Consider the following 13,349-nt stretch of genomic DNA (forward strand, 5'->3'; position numbering starts at 1 on the left):
CCTTGCAAAAGTGAAAGTCCAGATGAGGTTGGATAATATAAATTTATAAAATACTCAGTACCTTTGAGACTTTCAATAATTCTGTTCTGCAACAGTGAGTACAAATGAGAGGAGGTAACTAGCGGAAGTACTTCAGGGCTGAGAATTGGTAAGAAATGACCATGGATCCAACTGGGGGCAAGAAAACGGAGAGCAAAGGACACTGTATAGTTCAAATGGTTAATTATAGAGTCAAGACTGGAAAGGAAGGAAAGTGAAATCATAGGGTAACAGCCTGGGGCAGAGGGAATCAAGAAGGGCAAATAATAGGTCTAGGCAGGCTTAGACAAAGGGAGAGAAGGACTGATGAAATTACAGTTTGATTAAGTAATGTCAGCATTTTTTATTAAGATGTGGGATGCTTGTGGGATCCCTATGTACAGCTGAGATGGAGAGAAACAGTAAGTCACAGGTTAAAGAGGCTGAGGAATTGGGAGGTCAGGGAGCTAGAGAAAGCACTGATCTAGATATTAAAGTCACTCCCTAGTACAAGGAGGATCTGGGGAAGAAAGACAATGATCCATGTGCTGAATTCCTTTGGAAACAGGGAGGATGTAGGGGATAAGATTAAATGATTGATTTGGGGTGAAATGTTTTGATTGAGTGGACTTCAAAGGAGGAGAAGCTGATGAGTCATGGAGATAAAGGGAAGTTAGTGGGAACCAAGGGGAACTTCAACTCCTCCTTCATGATGACATCAGGGGTGTGAGAAAATGTACAAGTCATATTGAAAAGAAGAGCCTTTGGTGAAATGTCATTGAGGGGGAATCAAGCCTCAATGAGAGTTTGCAGAGGTGTGAGAAAAAGAGATACAGGATGAGGTGAAGTTAATTATAGAATGGGGATTCCAGAGTGGAAAAGGAAGATTCTGCAATAAAGCTTCTTTTGGGGGCCACCATTCTTATAAACTAAAACAGTACAGAACTGGAGGTAAGGGGAAGAGTAACAATTACTCACCCCAAGAAATATTATTTCTTTTTACTGAATTACCCAAAATATGATACTTAAAAAGGTGTTTGGGAAAGGGAAAGAAGTAATATCTTCTACCACCTGTCATCCTGAAAACCTTCTGGGACTTAACCAAGAAATTCCCAAACACTTTTCTCACCATAAGAATGAATACTTCAGGGGTGGCCAGGTAGCACAGCGAGTAACAGCACCAGCCCCAGAGTCGGGATGACCTGGGATCGAATCCAGGCTCAGACACTTAGCACCTACCCAGAAACAACTGGCCGTGTATCCTTGAGCAAGTTACTTAACCCTGATTGCTTTAAAAAAAAAAAGAATGAATACTTCAAACATATTTAATCAAAATTATAATCATTTTTCTTCTCCTCTCCCTCTCCATTCTTACATTCATTCATCCATCCATTTATTCAAAAAGCATTATTAAGCAATTATTATATATTTAATGTTCTAGGTACTGAGAATCCAAAGACACAATCATAAAAGGACCAGAATGGCTCCTCTACCTTCACTCAATACTGTTCTTACAGGTCTGAGTATGAAGTTTAGAAACTATATGGCCTCCTAGAAATTGGCAACTTTCCCTTAAAACTGGTAAAATACTTGTCAATACTTTTAAACTCTGTTTTTCCATTTTCATTTTTTTCTCCTTTTGAACCCAACACAGGAATTCCCTTTTAGAACCCTGATCAATGAAGTTTAAATATGCATCTGCAGAAATAGATGCTTCAAAGGAAGGCCCTTACACAAGATAAAAACTTGTACATGCATGCATACTCACATTATAATCTGGTCTTGGAAAAAGTTTAAATGATTGGCTTTCACAGAAATTTTCATGATCTGACAAATTCTTGTCATTTTCCTGTACTGGTCTTGACCAGGGTTAGTAAGATTTTTTTTAAATTGTGAACTCAATAATCAACAAATGCAAATTTTTGCACACACAAAAAACAGAGTGATGTATGCATTTAATTTAACAAAGTAGGAACAAAATTGCCCTTTCTGTTTCCTTTTGCATTTGTAGTCTTCTTTTACCATAAGAAATAACAAACACAATAGATGCAAAGAAAACACAGAAGACTTGTATCAACTAAAACAGAATGAGAACACTTTATGCAGCGACCATGACAAAAATGTGAAGTCAAACAACCTGAAAGAACTACAGAACTCTGATCCAAACAAGCAACTAATAATGAAACCTATCTCCCGCTTCTTGGAAATGGAGTATAAGAGGTACAGAATGAGTCATGCCTTCTTAGACACAGCCAATGTCCTCATAATAATAATAATAAACATCAAAAGTCTTACATTCAGTGCCAAGTCCATTATTTATGCTTTCAAAATTTTACTAAGATTCTTAAATACCTACTGTAGTAACCTTGTTTCTTTTCAGTCCTGGTGCCACCAAATGAACTATGGGCTAAATGTCATGGCTATAAATGTCATAACTATAATTAGTCTGTTGTTTTTTTTTTCCTTTTTTGGAGGGCAATTGGGGTTAAGTAGCTTGTCCAAGGTTACGCGGCTAGTTTTTTTTGTGTGGGTGTTAAATGACTGAGGCCGGAACTGAACTTGGGTCCTCCTGACTCCAGGGCCAGCACTTTACTCAATGTGCCACCTAGCCGCCCCAATTAGTCTGTTTTTGAATGCTATATGCTATAAACGATAAGGAAATGCCTGTCAGTCAAAAGCATAAACTCAGACCACCCTGAGAACCCATACAATCTCACCTGGCAGAACAAAAGTATCATAAGAAACATTATTTCCAAATTCTCTGGAAAGGCATGGGTAAAGCCAGTTTCAGGGCTTCAAAACACTACTCTGCGAAAAGCATTCTACATTGTCCTCTCACCCCTTACCATGCCCACATTATACTTTTACCTTGCCTTGACTCTTTTTTGGCCTTACAGGTCACATACTTCAAGGTTAAAGTAATATTTTTTTTTCTTAGTCTTGAATGGTAAATTAGATTATTTCAGTGACAGGTATCAGAAGAAAAGTCTTTAAGTATTAAATCATGCAATGTGGACATCTCTTTCTAAGTTAAAAATGGCTTGGATATTAGATCAATGTTAAAGCAACCAAAAATTTTTTCAGGAATAGTCATGCCTAAAACACAGAATATGATATTAATACTTTTTCCAAGAGTTAAATTCCCAAGCTTAATTTTACAAGTAATGCCATTCTTGAATTTGAAAAAAAAAAAAAGTAGCTACAATCCATAGAGCAACTTTTAAACTTGATTAAGTTAAAATGTGGATTTATGTTTAAGTTTGATAAAATAATTGAAGACAATTGCTCTGTGGTACAGTTGAACTGTGTTCCAAATGGTAACTATTGGTGTAATGGTAACTATTGCATCTATAAGAGCAAGCATGATTAAATTACTCCATATTAGTTTTTGTATGTAACCAGGACAGAAGGACAGAATTCAAAGATAAATGGAATGTGTTTTATGTGTAGTTGATTCAGGGATGCATTCAAATATATTCAGGTTCTTATACTGGAAGATTGTATTTCATGTTTTAAGTCTATGAGTTTTTTTTTTTAATGTTAGTGTTATGTTTGTAAGTTTCTTGCATTAGAAATTGGAAGATATATTGAAGTGCTGCTATGATATCTAGTTTTCCTGATTTCTTGGTGGAAAATATCAAATAGTATAGACTTTGCTTGGGAAACAATGTGCTCTGCTGGTATAACCCAAATATTCAAACATGGGTACTCTGCTTTAGTTGAATTCGGTTAATAGACTTTGAGATATTGGAAATGCTCTTTGAAAGCAAAGTCTGAAGAGTCAAGTTCAAAGTACTAAGCATATCTGGAAGAAATTTAAATGTGAAAGACATTGTTTATACTGCTTTTTAATGATAAAATTTGGCGATGATCAGTAGAGATCCAATCCTAGTTGCAGCCTAGTCACATGACCTTTATCTTTGAGACTGTTCGACTTATACCATTGAGGTAACTGGTGACTGGATAATTCTGAACACCAGAAAATTGCCTCAACTCATTCTTAGGAAAATGGTACAGAAGAGTAAAAATTAAAATTCAATGGAAAAGACCAGTGATGAACAAATGTTGGTATCTTTGTTTTTGTAGACTTTATAAAGTCTGTGTATAGGACTTTTTCAAAAGTATAATTCAAGGCAATCCTGAGAATGACCAGGAAGTTTAGAAAATAGATAACTAGGCTGAGTGCATAGCCAAGATCTGTAGCCTTTTTACTCCCCCCTCCACCCAGTTCCCTCCCCCAGGAGAACAATTGTGACTTTCCATAAAAGTTGTCTTCCCCTAAAAGAATCCTTATTTGGCACCAGTACTTGGCATAACATAATAACTGTTGTTTTTGCTGCAATATATTGCTTCTGTTAATTTTTTTTTCCTCTAGTAACCACCAATCTTTTTGTACCTGCTTCATCCACAAGTAACAGAATATTGGGAAAGCAGATCAAGAAGAAGAGACAATGAAACAGTGTTAGACTTGAAAAAAGGAAATAAGGAGTTCAAATCTGGCCTCAGATGCTGACTAGTTGTGTGAATCTTGTCAAATTTTTATAACTTTTAGCCTCTGTTTCAGAGAATAACAGCACCTACTTCACAAGGTTCTTGTAAGACTCAAACATGATAATATATACATATATGTACATGCACGTGGATACATACACATATATGCAAACACATAAATAGAACTACATGCATGCCCTGTAAACATACATGTACAAATGCACGCACATATACACATGGGTACATATACATGTATGCATATATACATGTATGTGTATGAATCTACACATAAGTAGAATTCTATATACATAGTGCTTAAAGCTATGTATACATGTTATCTTCTGAGATAAAAGAGTGGCATATATATCTTTTTCCTTTTATCATCCAAGTTGATTTTAAATGACTGAAGGCTATAATAATGAACACCATCTTACATGTGTATTTACTTGTGTGTGTGTGTGTGTGTGTGTGTATAAGGTTACATGTCGTTGTTCAGTCATTTCATTGATGTCTGACTCTTTGTGGCAAAGGTATTGGAGGGGTTTGTCATTTCCTTCTCCAGCTCATTTGACAGATGAGAAAACTGAGGCAAATAGTGTTCAATGACTTGACCATGATCACATAATTAGTAAGCGTCAGAGGTCAGATTTGACCTCAGGAAGATGAGTCTCTGACTACAGGCCCCAGTGTTCTATCCACTGTCTGTAGGCTCAAAAAAATACCTCATCAAATACCAAGGAAATAGGTGATACGGGTTCTTTCACTGTTAATGGAATAGCTACACTGTAAAAGTCTAAATACAAAAAAATTACCTAAAGAAATCAACTAACCCTTATCTCCCTGCTCCAAGAAAGATGAATTCCTACATCATTCATAAAGAGATGGTCTACATTTATACAACACTCTCATCTGTGTACTTCTGTTGGAAAACTTGTGTTGGTATTTAAAGTTCTTTACAACCTGGCTCAATCTATCTTTCCAGACTTTTTAATACATTATTCTTCTCCTTCACATATTATTTGGCCCCAACAAACTGGAATATTTGCTATACCTCACACATGACAATCCACCTCCCATCTCCACAGCTTTGCATAAACTGTGCCCTATCTGTGTATTTCTCTCCCTTTTTCTCTTCTATTTCTTAGAATTCTTATTTTTCTTCGAAATTCATTCCAATGTAACCTCTTCCATGAAACCTTTACTAATCTCTCCTCTGCTAGTGCCTCTGTATCCAGTTACCCTGTATTTATTTCTGTATAAATATATAAGCATAAAGGTTGTTTACTAAAAGAAAGCTACTTGTTGGTAGAGACTATTTAATTTATGTCCTAGAATCTCCTTCACCTTACACAATGCCTGGAACATAGTCAATGGTTAATAAATACTTGTTAGTTAGTTGATTAATTGATTCTGGAACTGGTTTGACTTTAGATCACAAAACAGTCCTTCAGGCACAACCTTTCAAAATCAGGGAATAACTGTTAGGGATTTTTACGCCTACAATGAAACTTAAAAAACAAAAACACAGCAGCAACAAACAAAACAATCTCACCATTAGTTCTGAGAACGAGGTATTAAGCATGTTTTGTTGCCAAGAGAAATCCCATAATAGTCTAAGGCTGTTAGTGTGCCTTACTGTTTCAGAACTGAAGTTTTATTTGCACCAGTTCAGTTTTAATCTATTCTAGACTAAAAAAATCAAGGCTAGGACAAGGGATCTAGAACCTGCTGCTGATATGGGCTTTCCGTTCTGCAGAAAACTAAATTCAACGACCTATGAGTCTCACCAGGTCTCCAATGTTTCCATGCAGCAGTTGTAAAACATGTCCTGTGACTGATCTAAACAAGCAAAACACAATATGAAAAAGAAATGATGGAATTCTTTACAAAGTCAGCATAAGGCTGTGAGCTGGTTTGTCTAAATGCAATTGATAGCACAGAACAACTTGTTTATCAGAAAAGTCTGCAATTTTAAGAGCAAAGGAGCATTCCTAGCAGCAACAAAGTGAGGTTGCAAACGACCCTGACTGAAAGACAGAAAATGAAATTCCAGGATGTCCTCCAGGCAGCTGGCAGACAGGATGTGACACCAATATCATATCTTGTTCCAGACACAATTAAAGGATGAAAGAACTTTCTGTATGGCTATGTGTAGCAGCAAGCACTCCAATGTTCCCAGGGTGGCTGCTAGCAATACAGGTTCTTGGATCTGCTTTGTTAAAGGAAAGCAACTCAAAATGGGTTAACAAGCTTACTTTAATCAGTCAGACATATATCATTTACCTTGTTCAGGGGAAAAAGGTCAGCACCCCGAATTTCAAAGTATACAAGCAGAATTATCAAGACAGATACAGATCAAGTAGACAGATTTCCAAACTGTCCAACCATTACATCCATACCCAGTCAACATTTGGGTTTCAACATCTGGGTTTTTCAAAGCCGGGGGGGCTCTGGACAATGGCTTCCCAGAATCCAGATCAAATCACAGAACACTTCTCAAAGTGAGCCCCCAAAACAAAGCTACACATCAGGGCTTATATAGCCTTCTCCTGGCTCAGAGAATGTAACAACCTTATTGACTCACTGGCCAATCAAGAAGTATCTACTGAAAAACAAGCCTCCCACCCCAGGCTTCAGGTGCACTTTAGCCTAGGGGCAGGGAAGATCTTCCAAATTTGCATTCCCATTACACTATGCAACTTGGATGCTCCACCCCCCACCTTCCTCCCAATATGTCACATCTGGCTTCATAAGCAGCTCACATTAAATAGCAAGTTGGACTACCAACAATGAGGTCCTAGGATATAGCTAGTCTATTACCCTGAAGCAGTAAACAGAGAATGCACAGCAGCACAACACTCAGGTAGAATAAAGGCTTGAATTAGGCACCACAGCCTCACTATGAAAGGCCAGTGTAGGGAGGAAACCCAGCTCATCTTGTCTCAAAAAGAAATAACGGTATAGTGGCGAGTCTCAAAGCCCCAGACATATTATCTGTGTACTTCCAATCCACTCCAAACCAAACCAACATTTATTAAGTACCTAATGTATGCAAGACACCATGGTAGGCACTGGGGATACAAAGATAAAATTTTAAAACAGTCCCCGATCTCAAAGAATATACTTGTGGGCAAAGTCACTAACTACTCTTGGCCTCAACTTCCTCATCAGGAAAGGGGGATAATAACATCTATAGTATTTGCCTCACAGCGTTAGTATGAGGAGCCAATGAAAGAATCTAAGTTTTATATCCCAAAGCCCAAGTCTAAACCATGGAGCTGCTCTACTCAAAGAAGTCTCAGTGGTTCCCTATTAGGATAAAAGACAACTTATTCTATTGGGCATTTATTTAAAGCACTTCACAATCAGATTCCAGCCTATCTTTCTAGCTTGATTACACATACTACATTCCAGACAAAAGTGACACTGGCTATAGATAAAAGTGTATCTCCCGTATTCATGCCTTTGCAGACGCTGGCCTAGCGTCTGGAACGTTTTCCCTTTTCATCCCTGTCTCTCAGGACCTTTTAGATCCAGAAGTATTCTGTATTTACTTATCTGGGGCCATGTTCCTACTTCCTCACAGTAAATAGTAAGTTACTAGAGGATCCGTATTGTTTCCCTTGCTACCTAGCACAGTCGCTGACATGGCATTGGCACTTCATAAATACTGGCCGAATTGTTAAAAGTGTTTCACAGAACCTTAAAAAGACCACATCTCTATTGTTATTTATAATGATATTTTTGCATGTGTATGCTTTCTATTACCTTATCTTTAAAGAAGCAGAGCCACACAAAGACTCATAGCCTGAACATGACTCCTTGTTTCTCTCCACATAGGGAATCCAACTCCATCCATATTCTGCATCTTCTCGCATCCGTTGGCAACAAGGTGGCACAGTGGGGAGAGCACTGGATCTGAGGTCAGGAAGACCTGAATTCAAATCCAACGTTGGACACTTACCAGCTATGTGACCCCAGGGAAGGCATTTAACCTCTGTTTGCATCTGCTGACTTACCTGTAAAATGGAGGTAACAGTAGGACCTAGCTCTCAGAATGGTAATGAGGATCAAAGGGGATAATATTTATAAAAGACTTAGCACACTGTGCAGCTCATAGTAGGTGCTTAATAAATGCTTGTTTCCTTCCTTCCTCTACCATCATATACACTATTTCAATCTATCTAGTTGCTTTTCTCATCCAAATACCAAACTGTCTACGTTGACAGTTTATCAGTGTAACAACCTGGTTCAGGGTTCAAACAGACAAATTTCTACCACAAAACCAGCAGGGTTCCCAACACTTCTGCATTAAGTAGAATACCTAGGGAGCCAATAACTGCACTATCCTCTGCCCTGGTCAGACATCCGGAATTCAGTACTGAACAATGGCTGGTGAGAAGAACATTGTCAAATCAGAACATGTCCATTTGAGTCTTAAAACAATGTTATTAAAAGATCGATTCACAGTGAATAGAGCACCGGCCCTGGAGTCAGGAGGACCTGAGTTCAAATCCAACCTCAAATCCAACCTGACACTTAACACAAAAACTAGCTGTGTGACCCTGGGAAAGTCACTTAACCCCAATTGCCCTCCAAAAAGCAAAAAAAAAAAAAAAATCTATTAATAAACCCAAAGATTCAAGCTTTTGAAACAAAAACTCATTATTTGTCAAAAACTTCTGGGAAAACTGAAAAAACAGTATGGCAGAAACTAGGTATAGACCAGAGGTGGGGAACCTGTGTCCTCAAGGCCACATGTGGCCCTTTAGATCTTCAAGTGTGGCCTTTAGACTGAATCCAAACTTCACAGAACAAACCTTTTTAATAAAAGAATTTGTCCTGTGAAACCTGGACTCAGTCAAAAGGCCACACCTGAGGACCTAGAAAAACATGTGTGGTCTCAAGATCACAGGTTCCCTACCCTTGGTATACACCAACATTTCACACTATTTATCACTCTAAGATCAAAATGGGTACATGATGTACATATAAAGGGTGATACCATAAGCAAATTAAGAAAGCATGGAATAGTTTATCTGTCAGATTTATGTATAAGAGAAGAATTTAGGACCAAATAAAATGTAGAGAACAGTACAAAATGTAAAATAGATCATTTTTATTATATAAAATTAAAAAGTTTCTGCACAAATAAAACCAATGCAACCAAAATTATATGGAAAGCAGAAAACTGAGGAGAAATTTTTGCAACAAATGCCTCTGATAAAGACCTCATTTCTCAAATATATAGAGAATGAGTCAAATTTATAAAAATACAAGTCATTCCTCAAATGATAAATGGTGAAAAGATAGGAACAGGCAATCTTCAGACAAAGAAATCAAAGCCATCTATCGTCATATAAAAGTGCTCTAAATCACTATTGATCAGAGAAATGCAAATTAAAACAACTCTGAGGTACCATATCATACCTTTCAGATTGACTAATAAGACAAAAAGGGAAAATAGGGGCTGTGGGAAAACTGGAACACTAATGCAGTGTTGGAGTTGTGAACTGATCCAACCATTTGGGAGAGCAATTTCAAACTATACCCAAAGGGCTATGCATACCCTTTGATCCAGTAAAAACACTGCAAGGTCTGTATCCCAAAGAACATCCAAAAAAGGGGAAAGGACTTATTTGTACAAAAATATCTATAGCAGTCCTTTCTTTTTTTTGATGGCTAAGAATTGGAAATCAAAGGGATGCCCATCAAATGGAAATCAAAGGGATTCCCATCCCAATCAATCAGCCAATTGGGAAAAAAAAGAAAAAGAAAACACTAGGTTAAGAAGTAGAAGCATCTCAAGTCTTAGGGGAGAAACTGAGTTGGATGGAAACACTGGTTATGTTTAACATTCATAAAGCAGAAAATCTACTCATGGATAATTGAGTAAGCTGGGAGAACAACCAATATTTATTAAAAGCCTACTTTGTGAAGCTTAAGGATGTTCACCCAAAGAGGTTATATAACAGAGCAGAAAATGTCTAGCATTAAAAGGATCAAGCTTTCAATTTCAAGGGCTGAGGTAGCAAAGCAAGTTAGGCAGAAAAGGAGGTAAAAGAACTTTAGAGATGGGCTTCAAGGAATTTCTGTTCACAGGTCCCCAACAGGAATTATCATTAAGTTGGTATCTGGGTTTTCTTAAGACAAGAACTTTATAATGACCAGCACTGTCACCCCAGAATCATGCCTTTAGGCAGAGAGGGACAGACCCCTCAGAGGCCACTTCGTGCAACCCTCTCAGAGAGAGTAACAACTTGACCAGGGTTGTAGAGGTAGTAAAGTAGGATTTGAATCCTGTTGACCCAGAGCTAGGGTTATCTCCAATGTAGCCTCCCATAGGCTCCAAGAGCAAAAACAGTTATCTCTTCCTAATGCAATCTTACTCATACATGATGAAGGATCTCATTCTTCTGCACTATTTTGTTGTTCAGTTTTTTTCATTTGTGTCTGACTCCTTGTAACCCCATTTGGGGTTTCCTTGGCGCAGATACTGGAGTGGTTTGCCACTTCCTTTTCCAGCTCATTTTACAGATGAGGAAGCTGAGGCAAACAGGGTTAAGTGATTTGCCCAGGGTCATACAGCCAGTAAATGTCAGAGGCTGGATTTGAACTTATGCAGATGAGGCATACACACATATGTAAAGGCACACTGTGCGGTATGATTGATGCATATCACAGATGTATACATACACAGGCACGGATTACATATAAAAATCTAATCCTGGTAAAATCCTACAAGTGATACAAATTTTTTTTATTAGAGAGATGAAGAAATTGAAGCTCATTACAGTAAAATGATAAGCCCTACATTGCATAAGCCTGTAAATAGCAAGTAATTCTAGGCTCACGGTCAAGTGTGTGGCTTCCGTGTCAGTGCTGCAGTTCTCTAAGACAAGGCTGGTATGTGAGTTAAAAGTAACAAATCAAAGAATGCCACTTCATCTGAACTAACTAGGACGATGCACATCTGACCTAAATTGTTTTTGTCACCGATTCCCTGCCTTCTATCTCCTCCCAGCTCTGTTGTCAGAAAGAAAATACCATAAATCGCTAAGCTCCTGGAAACATCCCAAGAGATTACCAAGCAAAATGAACACCGTTCCACAATTAGTCATTTCCACAAGGGACATGATGAAAACAAACATCAAGAAATAAAGCTCTCTAAGAACTCCCAGCTTCCAGGCTCCCATAGTAAGGCACAGGCCACACCACGCCATCTGCCAAAGGCAAGCACTGAACTTTGTCCTCATGACCCTCACTCAGAAATACTCCAATATCACTTAATAACAAGTGCCATCCTCTCTCCTTGTGTATGAACCCAGGATGAAGATGTGGGAGTGAAAGTAAATGAGGATGTTGTGCCCAAAAGTGCTAAACAAGGCAGATCACCCAAGGATGCTAGAATACAACAAAGGACGCCATCTTCAGCTTGATACCCTGCTACTCACCCTTTGCGCTGGCCTCTTTGGTGACTTACTTGGCAATATACCTTCTCAGCTTCCTCTCTGCCATCCTAGGATACAGTGACCTCTAACCAACATTAGCTTCAGACCCAAAAAGATTCAGGAAACCATTCTAACCCTCTAAGGTTTCCCCAACTTAGCCTGTGGCTGTCAGGAATTCCTCTTTTAGTATTTGAGTCTTCTGGGCAAAGGACTTCTAATGCAAAAACCTGTGGTATAAGCATCCATATAAAGCAGTATGTACATATGTATGTGTGTGTTTGTGTGTGTGTGTGTGTGTATACACAAACATATCCCCTTGAGGGAGGGGGAAATGATGACTTGTGATGTAATTAGTATAGATATCTATACTAGAAATATCTCCTACCAATGCAGATCAGTACTAGCTCTAAAACGTATAGTCTCAGAGAGTTGTCTTGGGCATTAAGAGTTTAAGTCAATCAACTGATTGACAATTGATCAAAACATTTATTAAGGGCCCAAAATGAACCAGGCACTATGGTAAGTGATGAGAATACAAAAAGAGGCAAAAGACAGTCCCTGTCCTCAAGTAACTTGCAATCTAATGATCCAGTGGGCTGCTTAGGAGCCTTCAGCTCGCATGTTTCAAATGTGGACTGAAACCCAGGTCCTCTTGACTTCAAGACCAGCTTTCTCTTTACTCGGCCTTGCTGCCTCATGTTTCCATATTTTATATGTCTCTATATATCTAGGATTATATGTCAGAGGAAACATGAACTGGTGAACAGAGAGCTGGTCTTAAAGTCAGGAAGGCCCCTTTGGGAGTCCTGCCTCTGAAACATACAGAACTGTGTAACCTTGGACAATTCAATTAATCTATTAGTGCCCCCAGCAACTTAATGGACTATGAATTGCAGAGCAGTCACTGAATTTCTTCAGCAGAAGTAGTTCTCCACATGGGAGTTTCAGACAAAGAGGTATCAAACACTTAGTCCTGCAATAACCTCAGGTGGGGCCCCCAATCAGATAACTGGGAAACGTTTAATAAAATAAATAAAAATATAACAAAATGCAGACAGCGTTAATTTGTGGTTTTTTTAAGCGTGTGTGAGTGTGTGTGTGTGTGTGTGTGTATTGTCTTTTCTCTGAAACAACTCCAATAAGAGTGAAGTTCAGTGTGGTAGAGTAGATAGAGTGCCAAACCTAACGTTGGGAAGACTCATCTTCCTGAGTTCAAATTTGGCTTCAGACACTTAATAGTTGTGTGACCCTGGGCAAGTCACTTAACCTAGCTTGCCTCAGTTTCATCATTTGTAAAATGAGCTGGAGAAGGAAATGGCAAACCACTTTTTGCCAGGAAATCCCCAAATGTATCATGAAGAGTTGGGTAGGACCAACCAACATCCACCA

The 13,349-nt window shown here is 38.4% G+C and overlaps 1 protein-coding gene across 2 annotated transcripts in view; it reads right to left on the reverse strand.

Moving 5' to 3' along the window:
* AGPAT4 (1-acylglycerol-3-phosphate O-acyltransferase 4) overlaps positions 1-13,349 on the reverse strand; it is a 183,168-nt gene that overhangs the window by 34,561 nt on the left and 135,258 nt on the right. The window lies entirely within an intron of this gene.

This window comes from Petaurus breviceps, unplaced genomic scaffold (genome assembly GCF_028583685.1).
Source record: "Petaurus breviceps papuanus isolate PSGF00001 unplaced genomic scaffold, PetGlider_PUasm1.0 90808, whole genome shotgun sequence".
Classification (NCBI taxonomy): domain Eukaryota; kingdom Metazoa; phylum Chordata; class Mammalia; order Diprotodontia; family Petauridae; genus Petaurus; species Petaurus breviceps.